A 19,698-nucleotide genomic window follows, 5' to 3' on the forward strand; every position below is an offset into this window, starting at 1 on the left:
ATGTTGGAGACGTATGAGGCCTCTTGCCGCTGCGCGGCCTTGCCGGCCGCCCCCTTGACGGGGATCTCTTTGTGCGAGGAGGCTTGCCGGACTGGCTTGACGGAGCCAACCCACCGGAGGACACGTTTATTCTTCCCCGGGGCTTGGGGCTCCTCGTGCGGCTCCTCTTCAGTTACCTCTTCAGCAGTCTCTTCGGTTGTCCCCTCGGCACAAGGGCCCCCAACAGTGGCGCCACTATGCTCTCTGACAGGCTCCGCCCGCTCGGCAAAATCCTCCTCTGCGCTGGCTTCGTCTTCCACAAGGCAAACGCTGCCGGCCTCGTCGGCAAGGGCTCCCTCTTCTGCCCTGCTGGCAATATACGCCACCTCTTCTTCGGTGGTAGGGCGGATAAGCTGTGTTTCTTCCCGAATGGCCCTCTTCTACAATTTGTCAAAGAACTCTTGCACCCGCTCCGCATCTGGCCCGGCCCAGGTCTGATCAAGGCCATGTGCGTTGAACACCGGCATCATGGCGATGATTGAGGTCAGGGCGGAGTTGTTGCACAAAGGGATCACACCCGCCAGCAACTTGAGCTGCTTGTCGGTGTTTCCGGTCTTATCGTCCTTGTTGGTCTTGTCGGCCTTGAGGTGGAATAGCCTTTGGCAGAGAGCCTCATGCTGCATGACCGTCAGGTTGTTGTTCAAACCGGGGTGCGGCCTCATGATGCCTGCCGCGTTCCGTTACTCCCAAGCTGGCCTCCCCTTGTTCTGCAGAGGGGTGATGCGGCGGCGGAGGAAGTCGGCCCCAATCATCACGATTGTGAGCCCGGCAGCCTTGAGGCGATGGATCCTGCTGATTGCGACTGTGAGCTTCTCATCTTGAGGGTCGAGGTCGCCACGGACCAGTTTCGTCTGCCAGGGCATACAAAACGGTTGCGGGTCATTCTCCGCGATCCAGCAGCACTTGCCCCGCCATTCGTCCCACTTCTCCTTGTGGGCCCCACCTGGGTATGTCTTCTTAGCCAACGCCCTTGGGATCCAGGTGACGCAGCCAGAAAGGGCCCCTCCGGGCTGGATGCGGGGAACGAAATAATGGCGAAAGAGGGCTGTGTTTGGACCACCCTGGCGAAGTTCTCACAGAGGTGGGCGAAGGTGGCCATACATGCCACATCATTTGGCGTGAAATCCAAGATATGGAAGCCGAATGTGTACATGATGTCATTGCAGAAATCCAAAAATGGGGGGGGGGCAGAACTCGCAGTAGAAGTAATCAACGAAGAAAGGGAATTTATCTGGGGCGGGCTCGGCGCAAGAAGCTAGGGTGACGCGGGTAGAAGGGTGCCCCATCGCCGCTTTCCCCCACATGCACAGATACCAGTGTTCAGCACGCGCGTCGAGCGTTGGGGCGAAGACGACGTTCTCCCTCCGCATCTTCACCAACTCGCTCTCCGACATCTCTTCCCCTCGCTCGCCATGGACGCTCCCTTGCCCTTGCTCACTTTGGGCGCCATAGCAGCCGAGAGAGGGCGGGAGGCCGAGAGTGGTGAGGGCGCGGCGGCGGCGGACGGAGGAGGAAGCTTTAGTTTGGGCTCAAGGAAGGAGACGATGGCGGTTCCTAGATTGGAAAGGGCGAAGGGGGTAAATGAGCAGTGCCCCTGAGGATCCCTATTTTTATGGGGGAAACGCGGGGCTACCTCTTTACTGTTCGATGTGAAGGTGTTCCGCAGGCGTGCGACCGTTCCGGGGGCGCCTGCATGGTGGCGTGCAGATCTTTGTGAAGACCAGAAGGCAAAGTTCCCAGCAAGATCCTTGTCGGGGACGTTTGCGAGGCCCCGGCAAGATCCTTGTCGGGGACGTTTGCGAGGCCACGGCAAGACTCGCACGCGGCAAGGCTCCGCCGCCCTGCCACCGCTCCAGCGCAGCGACCGGGCTGCCAGCCTGGCAAGCACCTACTTGATGGCATGCAGATCTTGGTGAAGATCCTGCCACCGCTCCAGCGCAGCCACCGGCTTGCCAGCCTGGCATTGCATGCCTCGTCATCCTGGATGCGTGTCAAGACGGGGTGAGGCGGCGACGGACGAGACGGGTTCTATTTCCGTCCCCGATAAAGTTAGAGGGCACGTAAGCAGCGCATTTAATGCGTTTCTCCTAAGACATCAGCGATAAGCATGTACACTGTAGTTACTTTACACCTCATGTGTGCCAGTACGCCGCTGTGGACGCCCCTTCGTATAAAAGGAGGCCCCCAAGGCGATACAGGAGGGGACTTTTTGCACTTTCCGGCCCAGTTTGCATGCGTAGCAGCTAGCCGAAGCTCAAGAACGCTAAGGGCCAGTTCTTTTGGGCGGCTTAAAAAATAAGCTGCCTCTCCCCAACTTAAAAAATAAGTCGTTCCTAAAATTTGTTTAGACTTCTGAATTAGCTATCCCATAACTAGTTTAGAAGCCCCAATGAATAAGAGAGGCGGCTTATGGGATAAGCTGGGGAGGAGGCGGCTTATTTTTAAAGCTGCCAAACGAACTGGCCCTAAATAAACTCAAAGCGGGACTAGGGTTTTACGCTTCTCATCGGCTCAAACCTGGGTAAAAATCCATCGTGTTTATCGTTAGATCTGGTCTTTGTGCACTCCTCTTTCCCTCCCAACCGTAGAAGGGACCCCCGTGATCCCATAGGTGTCGTTTTCCCGATAGCCACACTAACACGAACATCTAGAAAATAAATCAGATTTTTTTATTTTTGTTTTTGAATTTATTGTTCATCCAGGAGCCTATGCTTCCGGGTGCCAAATCGCCCCTCCTGACAAATTTCTCCTTTCTCACATAATTTTTCTCTAGTGTGTTGTTTACCTAAAAGTTTCAAGTCCGTATGTTAATCCATTTGAGAAGAAACAAAGTCTATAACCATTCCCAACTTTCCAATTATAGTACTAGTAGGGTGGAGCAATCAAATCCATGTATTGAAGCCTTGGCATTGGTGTTTGGCGGCTTGGCGCTGGCCCCTACATCGAATTCTTCCCGACGATTGTGACAGAGCTGCTATGGCCACGGCCGATGCTTTTGGCCCGAAACAGCGTAGTCCGAAGCTGGCTTTAGTTTACTCGACCGAAGAGAGGTTTGGTTTCGCTGATTCCTCGACTGTTGCCACTACTGCTCTCCATCCTACTACAGCCAGATCCCATCTTTCATAGGATATCTGGTTTCCGCTTCTTTCAGCTTACCGTCTAGTGCGCTGCCACACTGCATCATCAACACCCTCTGCGCACTGTACAGACCGCTGATGAAGCTCTCACTCGGTTATTCTCTGTAGTGGTCAGCTCGTTCTTGCTAGAGACACCCACGCGCCATAGTTTGAGTTGACCTCCAAGTGACTTTGATTTATTGGTCAAACAATACATGCAGTTTCTTTTCTGATACCTCCTAACCCTATATTAAACTAGCTTTTGTGGATTCTTTGCATGAGAATAAAAAGAGATGATAGCACTAGCAATATAGTAAAATCAGATCATACTGCGAGAACAGATCAAATGAATGTTTTATCGATACATATGGTCTTTCTTGCCTTTTATAAGATACATCCAGCAAGCTGATATCTTCTATGGGATGCTGCCTTCACATTCAGATCCATGCAGCAGTAAGTATCAGGTAAAGTATTGACAGGTCGATTCGGTGCTCGGGCTCAGCTGAGCCCGAAATCCCCGTCGTTGTATGGTGCCTCGGGATGGTACAAATGGGCTCTGACGCGACAGAGCTGATCCGCTGGAAAAGATGAATACTGAAGGTATACAAAGCGCTACAGTAGTCGCTGGTGGGCCATTTCCATAGACAGCTGCGCGTTTCCGTGACGAGGCGTTCCTGAACCACGGCCTTGGACGTGCAAAATTTACTGAGCTGGGGTACACGGTGTTAGGTTGACGCTGTGCTGCACATACATGTGTGGGTTCCGCCCTCAGAATCTTGTCGCCGTTCGCGATGGTTGCGCGCCAATGGAGGCATCGTACACATGTCTTTGGCATAACAAAAGAAAAAGAAGCATGCAAGGGATGGAAGGCTGAAAATTCCAGCTATGGTGGAAGTGTTTCACGGTATGATTGTATGATTGCATTAGCTCTGGGATGTAGATAAAACAGGTGCCGCTAAGATGGGTTTTCTGCCTTTTAGGTGCTAGTACTTTTGTTTCCCGCGGTAGTTGTACCAATCAATCCCGGAGGAGATACCATGTATGCTATTTCAGGGGGTTACTGGGGTATTTGAACAAGCCAAATGGGCTTTCGAAGTGATTAGGCGAGCTGCTGAGTTATGAAGAAGCTGCACCAGAACTTGGCGGGAGGCATGAAAGCACTAATCGTTGGGGGTTGCCACCTAGCTCTGGATTTAATTTGGTTGCACCTACCGTTACCCAGCAGAAAATTATTTTCTGAATTTTTACTGAATGTGCTGATGCTGCATGTTTGTGCAGGCATGGTATTTCGATTGGGTGGACTTCGAAAGTGTGGTCTCACAATCTTTCCTCATGTGAGAAGCTGATTTACTGGATACGAAATAAACTAGATGTAGTTCATTCCCCACTGCGACGGCGTTCTCCAGGCCAACGTCGACGAGCTATTGGTCAGCCGTCAAAGTTTAGGAAGGCATAGGAATATATCCGGACCGTGAGAAAACACCTGATCCAGCCACGGTGTGACGAGCCAGCCCCATTAATGAGTCACTGGCCCACTTCTTTTTCCCTTCTCAATACCAAGCATATACGGCTGGGAAGGCTGGGAATACTATTTACAGCACAGATCCGCACATGTCTGGATGGCAGGGATATCAGGAGCAGCTGAGACTGGGCTCAGATTCGAATTTTCGGTAAAGTATATACCTTTCATTTGCATCAAGATCCATGCAGTTTGGACTCATCTACATGTTGTATTCTGTGTATAGCTCACACCGTATGGCAAATTTAAGGGACGCGGCGATTCGGTGCCCGAGCTCAGATGCTCCCGAAATCGTCGCAGCCCATTGTGGTCTCGGGACGGGAACAAATCGGTATGACAGAGACGCCAGTAAATCACATAATATGGGGTGCGGGCGATATACTGTTGGCCCAGCACTAGTAAAAAAAGGGTCAAACGTGAAGCACATTAGTGCCGGTTCGTATTTGAGCCGGCACTAATGTATACATTAGTGCCGGTTCCAACGGCTAGCCGGGCCGCTTTCATTAGTACCGGTTCGTGGCGAACCTTTAGCACCGGTTCGTGCCACGAACCGGTACTAATGAGAGTGGTGGCAGGATGTTGTTAGACTGGGGCCCCTCCAGCCCCTTTAGTACCGGTTCTTGGCACGAACCGGTACTAAAGGTCGTCCTACATAAACCCTTCGTCCACCCGAGCTCGCTCTGTTCTTCCCCTTTCTCCTCTCCTCTCTGTTCTTCCCCTCTTCCTCTCCAGCTCATCACACATTTTGCTCAAAATTTGTCAAGATTTGAAGGCCCCCATCCATTCAAATGATCACAAAGGTTAGCAACTTTGTCCTTTCATCTCTCATTGCTAGATTAGCTCTTGCAATGCTTTATATAGTGATTAATTTGTGAGTTTAGTAATTTGGGAGGAAATATATATATGTGCTAGTATTTGATTTATATGCAATTTGAGGTCAAAAATAACACTTAGTTTGCATATGTAGGTGTGGTTTACTTAGTGCCTTCTAAATCTCCGTCGTAACCATCATCGATCACCCGCACCGTCCCGTCGCCGGCACCACCTTGTGGTGAACCTCTTGTTCATGAAATTTTATATATAAATTGATGTTTGTGTGATTTGGATATATAGTTATTCGTATAATTATCTTACCCGTACGTTGTTTGTTATACATATAGTGCCATGGTTTTGATATCCGTCCCCGTCGGCCCTCGTCCTTGTTATGATTCGGATGTGGTATATATATTCTCTTTTAAAACTAGTTGCATTTCGTGTTTATGACAAATTATGCCCATCAAGTTGACATAGAAATTTTTTCTAGGAGATATGTGAACCGGAAATTCCAACCGACCCTATTGTCTAGAGGTTAAATTTACTTGAAAGAGAAAACGAGTACTTGAAAGAAAAATTGAAAAGAATTGAGGGGGAGAAGATGGAATTGGAGTTGTATGTTGCCGATGTCATCGATGATCACAAGATCAAGATGGAGAAAATGTGCTTGAAGATTAGAAAGATTAGAAAATATGCCATCGATAGTGAGGCTTGGTATCATTATGCTGTTGGATCCATTGTTACCTTAGTTGCGGTCTTGATCGCATTTGTTGTTGCATTTAAATGCTTTAGCTAGAGAGTTATTTGTTTGTTGCATTTAAGTATTGTATGAACTTTATGTATGAACTTGTATTAATTTGGTCTATTCGGTGTTGTGTAATGAAGATGAGCCGGCAATGGATGTACGATGACCGATGCTCTCCCCAGTTCATTGAGGGCGTGCATACTTTTCTGCTTGCGGCTGAGGCAAACAAGGGGGCGGATGGTTTTATGCCTTGTCCATGTGCTGGCTGTAAGAATGGTCAGAATTACTCTACGTCAAGAACCATTCACGTCCACCTGTTTAAGTCCGGTTTCATGCCCCACTATAATGTTTGGACCAAGCATGGAGAAAGAGGGGTTATGATGGAAGACAATGAAGAAGAAGAGGACGACGACAGCTATCCTGGCCATGGGTTCCCTGAATACGATGATACAACAATGGGGGAAGAAGCTGAGCCGGTAATGCGGGAAGAAGCTGAGCCGGCAATGCGGGAAGAAGCTGAAGAAGAGGCATCAGATGAGCCCGTTGATGATCTAGGTCGGGCCATTGCCGATGCAAAGAGAAACTGCGCAAGTGATTTGGAGAAGAAGAAGTTGCAGCGCATGTTAGAGGATCACAAAAAAATGTTGTACCCGAATTGCGTAGGTGACAAGAAAAAGCTGGGCACCACACTGGAATTGCTGCAATGGAAGGCAGAGAATGGTGTATCTGACAAGGGATTTGGAAAGTTGCTGGTAATGATAAAGGATATGCTTCCAAAGGACAACGAATTGCCCGAGAGTACGTACGAAGCAAAGAAGGCTGTCTGCCCTCTAGGGTTAGAGGTGCAGAAGATACATGCATGCCCTAATGATTGCATCCTCTACCGCAGTGAGTACGAGGATTTGAACGCTTGCCCGGTATGTGGTGCATTGCGCTATAAGATCAGCTGCGATGACCCTGGTGATGTCGAGGGCGAGCGCCCCAGGAAGAAGATTCCTGCCAAGGTGATGTGCTATGCTCCTATAATACCACGGTTGAAACGTTTGTTCCAAAACAAAGAGCATGCCAAGGCGATGCGATGGCACAGAGAAGACCGTAAGAAAGACGGAAAGTTGAGAGTACCCGCTGACGGGTCACAGTGGAGAAAAATCGAAAGAAAGTACGGGAAAGAGTTTGCAGATGACGCAAGGAGCGTATGGTTTGGTCTAAGCGCAGATGGCATTAATCCTTTTGGGGAGCAGAGCAGCAACCATAGCACCTGGCCTGTGACTCTATGTTTGTATAACCTTCCTCCTTGGTTGTGCATGCAGCGGAAGTTCATTATGATGCCAGTGTTCATCCAAGGCCCTAAGCAACCCGGCAACGACATTGATGTGTACCTAAGGCCATTAGTTGAAGAACTCTTACAACTGTGGAATGGAACAGGTGTACGTGCGTGGGATGAGCACATGGGGGAAGAATTTGACCTAAAGGCATTGTTGTTCGTGACCATCAATGATTGGCCTGCTCTCAGTAACCTTTCAGGACAGACAAACAAGGGATACCGCGCATGCACGCACTGTTTGGAAGATACCGACAGTATATATTTGGCTAATTGTAAGAAGAATGTGTACCTGGGACATCGTCGATTTCTTCCGAGCAGGCATCCCGTAATAAAGAAAGGCAAGCATTTCAAAGGTGAGGCGGATCACCGGACGAAGCCTCGCCACCGTACTGGTGCTGATGTACATGATATGGTCAAGGATTTGAAGGTGGTCTTTGGAAAGGGTCCTGGTGGACAACCTGTTCCGAATGGCGCTGACGGACGCACACCCATGTGGAAGAAGAAATCTATATTTTGGGACCTGCCCTATTGGAAAGACCTAGAGATCCTCTCCGCAATCGACGTGATGCACGTGACGAAGAATCTTTGTGTGACCCTGCTTGCCTTTTTGGGCGTGTATGGAAAGACAAAAGATACACCTGAGACACGGGAGGACCAGCAACGTATGCACGGAAAAGATGGCATACATCAGGGTCATGCAAGCTACGCTCTTACCAAAGAAGAGAAGGAAATCTCCTTTGAATGCCTGCTCAGTATTAAGGTACCGTCTGGCTTCTCGTCGAATATAAAGGGAATAATAAACATGGCAGAGAAAAAGTTCCAGAACCTAAAGTCTCATGACTGCCACGTGATTATGACGCAACTGCTTCCGGTTGCATTGAGGGGGCTTCTACCGGAAAACGTTCGATTAGCCATTGTGAAGCTATGTGCATTTCTCAATGCAATCTCTCAGAAGGTAATCGATCCAGAAATCATACCAAGGTTAGAGAGTGATTTAGTGCAATGTCTTGTCAGTTTCCAGTTGGTGTTTCCACCATCCTTCTTCAACATCATGACGCACGTCCTAGTTCACCTATGCGAAGAGATTAACGTTTTGGGTCCTGTATTTCTATACAATATGTTCCCCTTTGAGAGGTTATATACAGGACATATGGGAACTTGACTATCGACGTGGTTTGAAGGTCCCTTTGTTTCGGTGCAAATGGGTCAATATGACACGAGGCGGGGTAACAGAAGACACGCAGTACGGAATGACAACAGTGGATCTCAACAATCTTGCTATGCAGACGAACCATTCGTCCTAGCCAATGATGTGGCACAGGTTTTCTATGTGAAGGACATGTCTACCAAGCCAAGAAAAAGAAAAAATAAGGAAGCGAATGCATCATACGATGAGCCAAAGCGGCACATAGTTCTTTCTGGGAAGAGAAACATCATGGAAGTGGATGACAAGACAGACAAGTCAGACAAGTCAGAAGATTATGAAAAGTTTGATAAAATTGCTCCATTCACAGTGAATATTGACCCGAGCATCCCGTTAAATGATGAAGATTTTCCATGGTTACGGCGCAAAGGGACACACGCGAAGAAAAAGTTTCACACCCAAAGATCTGGGATGTGATCGGCTTCACTATCATCACTTTCTTCTGTGTTTCACACCCAGAAGGGAATCTCTGTAATAGTTAGGGTAGTTAATTATGTATTTTGGCATTTGAAACGCGAAGAAATTTTATGTGCAAACAAATTCTTTCATGCCTTTACTGATTTTTAAAGTTAAGTTATTCACAAACTAGTGATTCACACTAATTTCAAATAATTCAAAATTTAAATTATTCAAATTTGAAAACTACGTGCACTAACAGAAAGTTTGTAATTTTTTGTACCTAAAGCAAAAATATTCACAAAGAAACTCTAAATACACAAAAAAACAACTCAAAAATAAATAAAGCAAAAAAAATAAAAAAAGCCCGCCTACTAGGCCAGAGCGGCCTGCATACGACTAGAAACCCAACCCGTTGTTGGGCCAGGATGCAGGCCCGCAAAGGCCCAGTAGGCCCACAGGGCAGCACAGAACATGTAGGCCCAGTAGGCCTGCTTTGGAGAGGAGCTCGAGAGAGCTACCGCACGGGGGTTTATAAACCAGTGCGGTCGCCCCTCAGCTAGCGAGGTGGGACTAAACTTGCCACACCGCACCTGCGCCAGCGCACCCCCTTGAGTACCGGTTCGTGGCACCAACCGGTACTAAAGGGGGGCCTTTAGTACCGGTTGGAGCCACCAACCGGTACTAAAGGGGGTGCGGTTGCCGCCGCTTGGCCTGGCCAAAACAGGCCTTTAGTACCGGTTGGTGGCTCCAACCGGTACTAAAGGTGCCTTCTATATATACAACACTTATGAAAATTTCATTCTCCCTCTATTTCTTCCTCTGTTTCCCCATTGAAGCACCGCCCGCGCGCCCCGATCGATCGACGTCGTCGCCGTCGCCGCCCCCGCCCCTGTCGCCGCCCCCGTCCCCGTCGCTGCCCCCGTCCCCGTCGCCGGCCTCGTCTCCGTCGCCGCCCCGGGCCCGTCCCCGTCGCGCCGTCCCCGCGTCGCCGCCCCCGCGTCACGGCCCGGCCCGTCGCCGCCCCCGGCCGTCGCCCCGCTGTGAGCACCCCCCCTCTAACCCCTCTCCCTTGCCGCCGGCGGCCACCATGGGCGCCGCCCCTCCCCGAGCCCACACACACACACACAAGCATGATGAACACACACACACACACGTACATATGTATGAATTAATGCATGTATATATTAGTATATACGTATTTTGTATGTTTAATTAGTTTAGATTTTTTAGATTATTATTTTTTCACTAGTATATATGTATGAATGCATGTTAGATGGATATAATTAGTGTTTAATTAGTATGGAAATTTTTTATATAATGTTGTTTTTCAGTTTTTTAATGGATGTATAAAAGTTGTGTTTTCTGTTTTTAGTGTTAGATGCTTAATTAGTATGAAATAGCATATAGAATTTTGACATATGCAATGATAGCATAATTAGTGTTATATAGAAATGTTAGAAATTTTAGTTATCAAAATCCAATCATTAAAAAATGTTACTTTTTGCGGGCATATAGCTAGTATTTGTTCTCGACGATGCCCGGCCCGCATCCTCGCCATCGACCCGTCCGCGACGACGTCCGACTAACCCATGTCCGGGACTAGGCTCCGCCGGGCTGGCACTGGGAGGTGCTGCCTGGAGGGGCGCGCCGCTTGATGAGGAACCCGGCCTCGGGTCCCGTCGTCGACCCTGATCTCGTTTGGTGGCGTTCGCGTGGGCCAGTTTCGGTGCGGAGGGAGCTGGCCCTGCCGGAGGTGGTACGTCGCCGTGTCAGGGAGGAGGACGAGCACGTCCATCGCTACATGGTTGCGTTAGAGGGTGGCGGGTTCTCCAATACCTGGCAGTTTCTTCAAGGATCTCACTTCAGCTATGATCCTGTGAGGGTTCCTTCTCTTTGGGTGTCCACCGCCCGCGCCGCAGGAACCGCGAGTGTCCTAGATTCTTCTGTAGTATTCGATCTTTAATTAGCTACCTAGCCACTGATGTACTATTCAATATTATATATTATTCGAGACGATGTATTCGAGATTATATCTATTATTCGAGACGATGTATTCGAGATTATATCTATTATTCGAGACGATGTAATTTGAATACTAAATTGTTTTATATTTCTTTTGGCATAGTTAAATAAAAGCTATGGCGGACAATACCGACAGAGAGGGAGAACAGACCATGTTCGATATGATACGTGGGCCAGATGATGATCAGAATGAAGAAGATTATGACGGCTCCGAATTTCTAAACAACACCGGAGAGGGTGATATGATATTCGATCGCGACGATGGAATTGATGAAGTCATGAACTACGATTATGACGATGACGAAGAACATGTTGATCCTGAAACAACAAAGACCGGCGAGGTATATATATTTATATAAGCAGGCATCTGGTGATCATCACATGTTTTAAATGAGTTGAAGATATATTAACGAATCGATCTTTCTTCTTTCAGCCATCCGGATCGAGCAAATCTTCAGGCAACAGGACGAAACGAGGCCCGAACAAAAAGTTGAAGGAGGGTGTAAAGTATAATATCGAGGCAATCAGACCTAATGGCGAACCATTAGCGCCTAAGAAGATTGCGGACAAGTTCGTTCGTCGGTGCGGAGTTCTTGTGAAGGACCAACTCCCGATCTCCCTTCAAGAATGGAGAGAGCCAGCAAAGCCACGTCCAGATCTTACTTTTGTCGACGACAGACAAAAAAGTCTGCTTTGGGATACTCTCATGGAACATTTCACCCTACCAGATCATTTCACAGAAGCAGATGTGCAGAAAGTCAAGGACGCTGCTCTTAGGAAGATGGCGGTTGCATTCAAGAACCACAAGAATCATGAATGGGACAAGTACGTCAAGGGAGGAAGGAAGACTCCAGTATTCGAGGGAACACTAGAGAATCAAAGTGCTCATTGGGACGATTTCATGAAATTCAAGGATTCAGAATTAGCTAAGGAACGGTCGAGAATAAACAAGAAGAATGCCGAAAAAAAGGATAAGTTCCATAAGCTGGGGCCAGGTGGCTACGCGGTGGCAATGCCTAAGTGGGATAAGTCTGAGAAAGAGATGGAAGATGCATGTGTCACTCTGGTTACTAAGAGCTGGCCCCCAGGTGCAGGACTTGGTTCTATGCGCATGGGGGGAGTTGGACCCGAAGACAGGCAAAGTTTCGACGAAGGCATGTCTGAACGGAGCCGACGATAATATACTTGTTGCAATAGAAGAGGCTCGAACGGGGGTGTTCCAGCCCAACAAAGAGAACGACGAGCTTTCGCGTGCCCTAGGAAATCCTGAACACCCGGGAAGAACACGAGGCAACAGGGCGCTATTCCGTGGTATGAGGGGTTTTCGGACTGGAACGCCGACTACAGAACCCGTGTGAGAAGGAAGATTGCGGAGGAGAAGCAGAGGAAGATGGAGGAGGAGAAGAGGAAGCTGGACTATGAACGCCTTCAAGGCCTAGAATCAGCGCACGCGGACTTGGCAGTCAAATTCCAGTGGCAGCAGGAGCAGATCGACTCACTTAGCCAGCAAAGGGGGTCTCAGCAGCTGCAGCAGCTAGCGAATGATCCAGCATTGGATACCACCGCCCCATCCATGCCGAGAAGCAGCGTGGATTCTGCCCCGTTTGACGCAATGCTGGATAGATACCCCGTGGATGACATCGCGGAGAACACTAACTGCGAGCTACACTTCAAAATTAAGAACATGTCCTTGAAGGTGGCGGACAGCGTTGCTTATACAAATTCCCCCGATGCAACCTTCCATTGCAACCCGATTCCAGCAGGCTATGCTCGTGTCGTGGTTGATGAGGTGGTGGACCAATATTCGGGGCTAGAGCTTGACATTCCTGGAGGTGACGAGGAGCACACACTCGGAGATGCCAAACATCATATCATCCTATGGAGAAAGGATTGCATCATCTTTCGAAGGCCACCGACACCGCGTCACCCGACTCTTCGTCGAAGTCCGCCATCGAGTCAGCAGACTCCCGCTCCTCCAAGTCCACCAACGCGCGAGGCCACTCCTCCTTCTCCAAGTCTGGCAAAGTGTCAGGCCACTCCTCCTCCAAGTCCGACACAGCGTCAGACGTCCACTCCTCCTCCAAGTCCGGCACAACCTTAGGCCACTCCTTCTCTAAGTCCGGCACAGCTTCAGGCCACTCCTCCTCGTCCAACTCAGCCCCGTCAGCCGTCTCCGCCGCCTCAGCAATCGCAGAAGAGACACCCCGCAGCTATGGTGCGTAGCGGTACCAGTCGAGGTCATAGTACAGGAAGTACAGGCGGAGGCAAGCGATATAAATATGGTCCAAACCTCACTACTCCTCTTCCTGAGAGGGCTTACGACAGGACCGAGGAGCAAACCAATGCCATAGTGCGGGCAGAAGTCGACGCCCATTTTGGACCGAAACCGCCACCGCCGCCAAGGGAGAAAGTGCCTGTGGAAGTAGTTGACCACTTCATTCGTATGGCTCAACCACTAGCTCCTAAGTCTGTTGACACAGACTATGAGCGCCACATCAGGAAGTTACATCGACAACGTCTACAGAAGGAGGCGAGCTCGAGCTCGAGAAAACAACAAGCAGCTGTCAAAAAATGCGGGAAAACCGTTTCCCAGCTGGGAGAACAGGCGGCGCAATCGATCCCCCCGCTTGTTGTGCCGCCAACAACACGTGACAGTACGCGCGCCCAATATTATTGTGGGCAAACAGTTTATGTTCCCGAGGTGGGCGATGTGGTAATAACTCAGGAGCATATAATGCAGGCTGAAACTCTCAACATCACTGTTGGACAACTCCTTGAGATCGAGGACATGCCTGTGCTTACAGAGAAGGAAATAAAATGGAAATATGCCCGGGGCCAACCTTTGGTCAAGCCAGAAGATGTCAAGAAGCTCCCAACGAGAATGTATGAATTGCATCAATGGTACATGGACATTACCAAGAGATCCGATCGAGAGTCCCTCATGGTGCAAGTCAAGAAGGATCATTACTATCATCAGAAACCTGTGACCGTTGAGTATTCTGAACTATTTCAGTTATACAATCAAGACGCACTCGACAAATCTATCGTCAGTTGCTATTGTCTGTAAGTGATTTCTTTCTGTAATTTAAGTCTCAAGCTAGCTGTAGTGATCCTTTTGATCAATCATTACCTGTAATTATCCTTACTATATTCTTTTCTATGATATTATGCAGGATGAAGATGTATGAAATGAGAAAAGGTGGACGCTATGGCATTGGGTTCATTGACCCAAACACCGTTAATGAATACACATGAAAAATAAACAAGCATCATGAAAAGCAGGTAGAGGACAGCATGCTAGATTTCTTGAAGCGCCTCAAATACAATGAAGATATACTACTTCCTTACAACTTTCAGTGAGTCACACTTTCTTGTACTACAAATTCTCTGTTTTTGCCTACTAGCTAGCTACATATTTTTGCTTACATATGCCCTCTTAATTAAGACATGCAAACGTGTGTGCATGCAGATTTCACTGGATCTTGTGTATCATTAAAGTTGACGCCGGAACAGTTGAAATACTGAACTCACTACTCAAAGCAAATAGTGACTATAACATCTTATTTGGGATAGTCAATAGGTAATTTCAATCATTATTAACTATATATCTCGGCCTATTTAGTTCGTCATTTCATGATATGAACTATTTAATAACCCCTTTATTAATTTTCTTTGTCGGCGGGCAGGGCTTGGGCAAGGTTCATCAGCGTCACGGAAGGCGAATGGAAACGACAGCTGAAATGGTTTCGACCCAAGGTAAGTAATTAAGTAGTACTAGCTAGCTAGCTAGCTGCCATCTCTTTAATTATCATGCTTGATTAATTATTATCTGATCAAATTAAATTTCATTCTCGTAAAGGCCCTGAAGCAGGCGCGGGGGACTGACCTGTGTGCATTCTGCGTTTGCGAGAACATTCGCATGATGGCGTCCGAAAGGAGCAGATCTCAAAGACAGGAATGGGTATGCTTGTCAGAACACTATTCACAATTTTTACACCATTATCGATATCTAGTCACACAACTAATACACATGCATATTGATCTCCTTCTTAACAGTTCACAGAGGTGTGGGACAAACTCCTAGAAACGGAGCGCGTAGAAGCACTTCAAGAGGAAATAGCGGGATTTTTGCTTGACCAGGTCATAAATCCGAAGGGAGAATACTATTACCCGCTACCGCCCCCATCGACCAGGTCATGAACCACTTCCAATTGTCATCGTGCTCCGAAGGCACCAATTAGGCTAATGCCACTGGCTCCGAAGGCAACATGCATATGTAGGAGAAATTGTATATAGCTATACATGTGTGTATGTGTGAATTATATGGTGGTTTGTAAGACATTGATGATATATATATATGATTGGTTCTACTAGAAATTCTATTTATATATATATATGCATAACGTGTACAATGTGTAGTATCGTAAAATACCAGCAAACGAAAAAGAATTAAAATGGAAAACACAAAATTAAATGAAAAAGAAATCATAAAACCAAAAACCCTCCAAACATTTTAGTACTGGTTGGTGTTACCAACCGGTACTAAAGGGCTCCCGGCCCCCGGAGTTGGCTCGTGCCACGTGGTTGCCCTTTAGCACCGGTTCGTGCTGAACCGGTACTAAGGAGGAAGGGGGGCCTTTAGTGCCCACACTTTAGTAGTATGAAAACCGGTACTAAAGGGCCTTACGAACCGATGCTATTTCCCGGTTCTACACTAGTGCAGTCACGGGGCCAAACCATATGGGTGACGGGCGTGGGCTTTCTGATCCGTGGCTCGGATCGTTACCTTTTCGTCTGAGCCTAGAACAGGTAGGCCGTACAGGACGTATGGATTAAACTGGGCCGCTCGGATAACCAAGGTCCACCAAGCTCCCAGTCCCCAGCAGCCAACCCCACCGGACGCAACCGCACCACTCTGCCCCCTCGCCCTCTGCTCTCATCCCGGCGAAACATGCTTCGCGGCGGCGTGGCCGGCGCTTGAATCGCCGGCGACGGAGCGATGGAAGAAGCCGGGCTCGAGCTCTTACTTGATGCCGTCGACCGGTAAGTGAATCTCCGCGCCTCCGAAATTTCCATTTTTCCTGAATCTGAGGTCATGGCGGGATGAGTGAGCTAATTTGATTAGTAGCCTGCCACCCATGGCGGAATATGATTATGTAGGTTTACCCTAAGGGAAGAAAGCGAATCTGGGAAGGCAAGATGAACGTAATGGTGCTTCTGGGTGCGGGCAACATATTGGAGGAGATACAACTGCTGAGCCAAACTGCGGCGAACGACGGTAGTGAGAAATATCGCCCACTGCATCAGCGCAATCTACTGACAGGGTTAACCCAGAGGCACCTGGGTGGACAAAACGGTTAGTTATGTATTCCTTAATCATGTACAATATACATAATTTTCTGAATGCCATTTAGGTAGTTTTTGCTGTCTGACACGCCTAGACAGATGAAAAGCACATAGCTGCAAAAACCTGAATTGCGTGTTTGCCTGTGATACATTTTGTCATGAGACAATTAAAAAAGAAAAACAGCACGACACTGTTGTAGAAGTGGCACACTATTATCAACCATTTTATTTTATAATAAATAAGCAATGTTCTTATGGGTAAAATTTCAGGTTATGCCTGGGGAGCGCAACTCCGGGTAGGATGCCTTGCCCTTCAGGTAGGAGTGCATTTGAGCAGACAATCCGAAAATACGCCGAATGTCAATCTTGGTAAAGTGTAAAGCCTCATATGGAGTGTTTTCGGGACTGTCGAGAATGTGCTGTTCACAAAAAGAATGCACAGGAACATATGTGGTAAGATATGTCGCAAGCGAGCTGATGATGATGTGAGGAAAACCTTGGAGGTTTTTGCGGACATATTGGCTGGTAACCCAGGCTTCATAAACCGTGTGCTGGCAAAAAGCAATAGCAGAGTTAAGAATTTGATGTGGACAAATGGGAGCAGTCGGATGCAATACCAGTTCTTTGGGGATTTGATAACGTTCGACACGACATACAGAACCAACTTATATGACATGCCTTTCGGTCTATTTGTTGGGGTAAACAATCATTTCTAGATCATTATCCTAGCGCGGGACCTGATGAGAGATGAGCAGGTTGAAAGTTTTGAATGGGTTTTCGCTGAGTTCCTGTGGATGATGGGAGGTCCTGCACCTCGAACAATACTAACAGGTAAACATAGCCTCCCAAGTTAACTAGTATGCTTGCCCTGTTTCCTCGTGTATGTAAGTAATAAAGATTTTGCAAAAAATGCACTCTGGCCTAACTATGATGTGCACTTTGTACATACCAAAACAGAGCTATGGAGGTGGCGATCCGCAAGGTTTACCCCGATACTGTGCACTAGTGGTGCAAGAGGCACGTGCTGGAGAAGGTGAAAGAAACCTTGGGGCCACTCTACACGAAAAAGACTGACTTCCAAGCAGAGTTCCATATGGTTGTGAATCACATGGTAACTAATGATGAGTTGAAGATAGCCTGGAGCTGTGGAGCATGCTGCTTGATAATAACAATTTGAGAAAACATCCTTACATGACCCAGATCTATGAAATATTCTCGAAGTGGGCAAAATCATACTTCAAGGGGTGTTCGATCTGCGCCAAAGTCACAAGTACACAGCACAGCGAGAGCGCAAAGCACATGTTCAAGTCTTACATGCTGCTTGCAAGCTCAATGCACATTTTTGTGAGGCAGTACATGAGACTTCAGTTTTGACCGTGAGCAGGAAGAAAATTACGAGGAGAAGAGGACTATGATTGTGAGTTTATTTTTCAATTGTTTTTAAGAACACATTCTTTTGTAGTGCATATTACTTGGTAGGAACTAATATGGTCTGTCTCTTGTCAGGGTGAGCTTGTTAGGAGAACAAATCTTGCAATAGTGCGGCATGCGAGCATAATATAGACAAGGGCCATGTTTGAACATTTTGGCCGTCTGCTAATTGAGCGTACATCATATAACGTTATGGAGGTTGAGAAGATGAGGAAATATGTGTCAAACACACAATAATCCATCAAAACGCAATGAGTGGTTCAGGGTTGTTTATGAGGTAGTCATCACAGAGGACGGGTTAGAGTTCATTTGTGAGTGTGGTCAATTTGACCACACGGGGATGCGATGCTGCCACTACCATTGGTCTCCCCTTAAGAGAAAAAAAACAGGTCAGCATGTACCATTGGTCTCCCCTTACAAAAAAAGGTGTACTTCTGTTCAAGCATGGCGGGTGTATTTCGGTTCTGATTTATTTGTTTGCTTCTGTTCAGGTAATGGATGTGCTTCACCTAGAGGAAATACCACTGAAACACATAAGGAAGCGGTGGACAAGAGATGCAAGGGACATACTTCCTGAGCACCTATGGCACTACCAGAAGGACAATGCGGTAAACATGTCTTTCAATTGCAGGCATTCGACTTTGTACGTGCAAGCTATGAAAATTGTGCGGCTGGGGGATGCCGGCGCTGAATCGTTCCACCACATGCCAGCTGGTCTGAAAGCCTTGATTGCTAGTGGGATGCCTTTCGCAAAGAAGAGGGACATTTTAGGTTTCGAGGACTGTCTGTTGATCTTGCCCGGCGGAAGGTTGCCAGGCAACGGGGATGTTGAAAATTTTGGGGGCGGCGACGGTCGTTGCCATGAAGATAGTGCAGGATGATCTGCAAGCATTAATGCCCTGCATGGTCTAGCTGCTCCAGATAAGCAAAGAGGGGCTGGACGTCAGACTAATAGCAGAGAGAAAGCTCCATACGAGGGGCTGAGTGAACGAACACAATTTTGCGGCATTTGTCGTCATGAAGGCCACAAATGAACCACCGGTCCCGACAGGGGTGATGCCCAAAGAAACCTCATAAACCGGGGAAATGCAAGAACTGTGGGATGGAGGGACACCATCACAACACATGCACGCGGCCGCTTGGTGCTGTGTAGAAAAACACTAAATTACGTTGATTGGAAAAACTTTGTAAAATTGAGGATTTTCTGGTGTGTTCCAGTGAGCATTTGCTCCACACTTGTTCCTCTTAGTCGAATGTTGTTGCATTTACAGTTCAGAAAAATGTGTTGTTGTAGAACAATAAATTGTCAGCGTCGAGTGTTTCTGAAAATTCCGTACTGTAGGAATGTATGGAAAATTTGACCTGGCACGCCTGATGCGGACTAGCGTCCATCAGTCCATGATATTGTTGAGAACACACGTGTCATTTGCTCGTGCTGGCCATGATGTCCAGCCTCTCCTGCTTAACCAATGTGCGCACCACGGGTTTCAAATTTCGAACTGCGTCCAGAGTAAATGTAGCTAGTTTGCATGAGACTGGTTGGAAGACTACTTATATATGAATGGCACCATCCAGGCTGGTTGCGGGGCGGCGACAAGCATATTTGGCGGTGACGGCCGAGCAGGGGAGGAGATTAAGGTACGGCTAAAAATCAATAGGTTCTTCCACTCCTGCTGGATTATGACCTGAAATCGTTGATTCATGTGGACAACCAATGCAGGTGGCCCATAGTTCAAGATC

The 19,698-nt window shown here is 47.8% G+C and overlaps 1 pseudogene; it reads left to right on the forward strand.

The window, feature by feature from the left end:
* The first annotated feature begins 821 nt into the window (after positions 1–821).
* LOC147957922 (uncharacterized) lies at positions 822–19,111 on the forward strand (annotated as a pseudogene).
* The last annotated feature ends 587 nt before the right edge of the window (positions 19,112–19,698 follow it).

Source organism: Triticum urartu, chromosome 7A, assembly GCF_056163025.1.
Source record: "Triticum urartu cultivar PI428250 chromosome 7A, HENAU_Tu73, whole genome shotgun sequence".
NCBI classification, from domain to species: domain Eukaryota; kingdom Viridiplantae; phylum Streptophyta; class Magnoliopsida; order Poales; family Poaceae; genus Triticum; species Triticum urartu.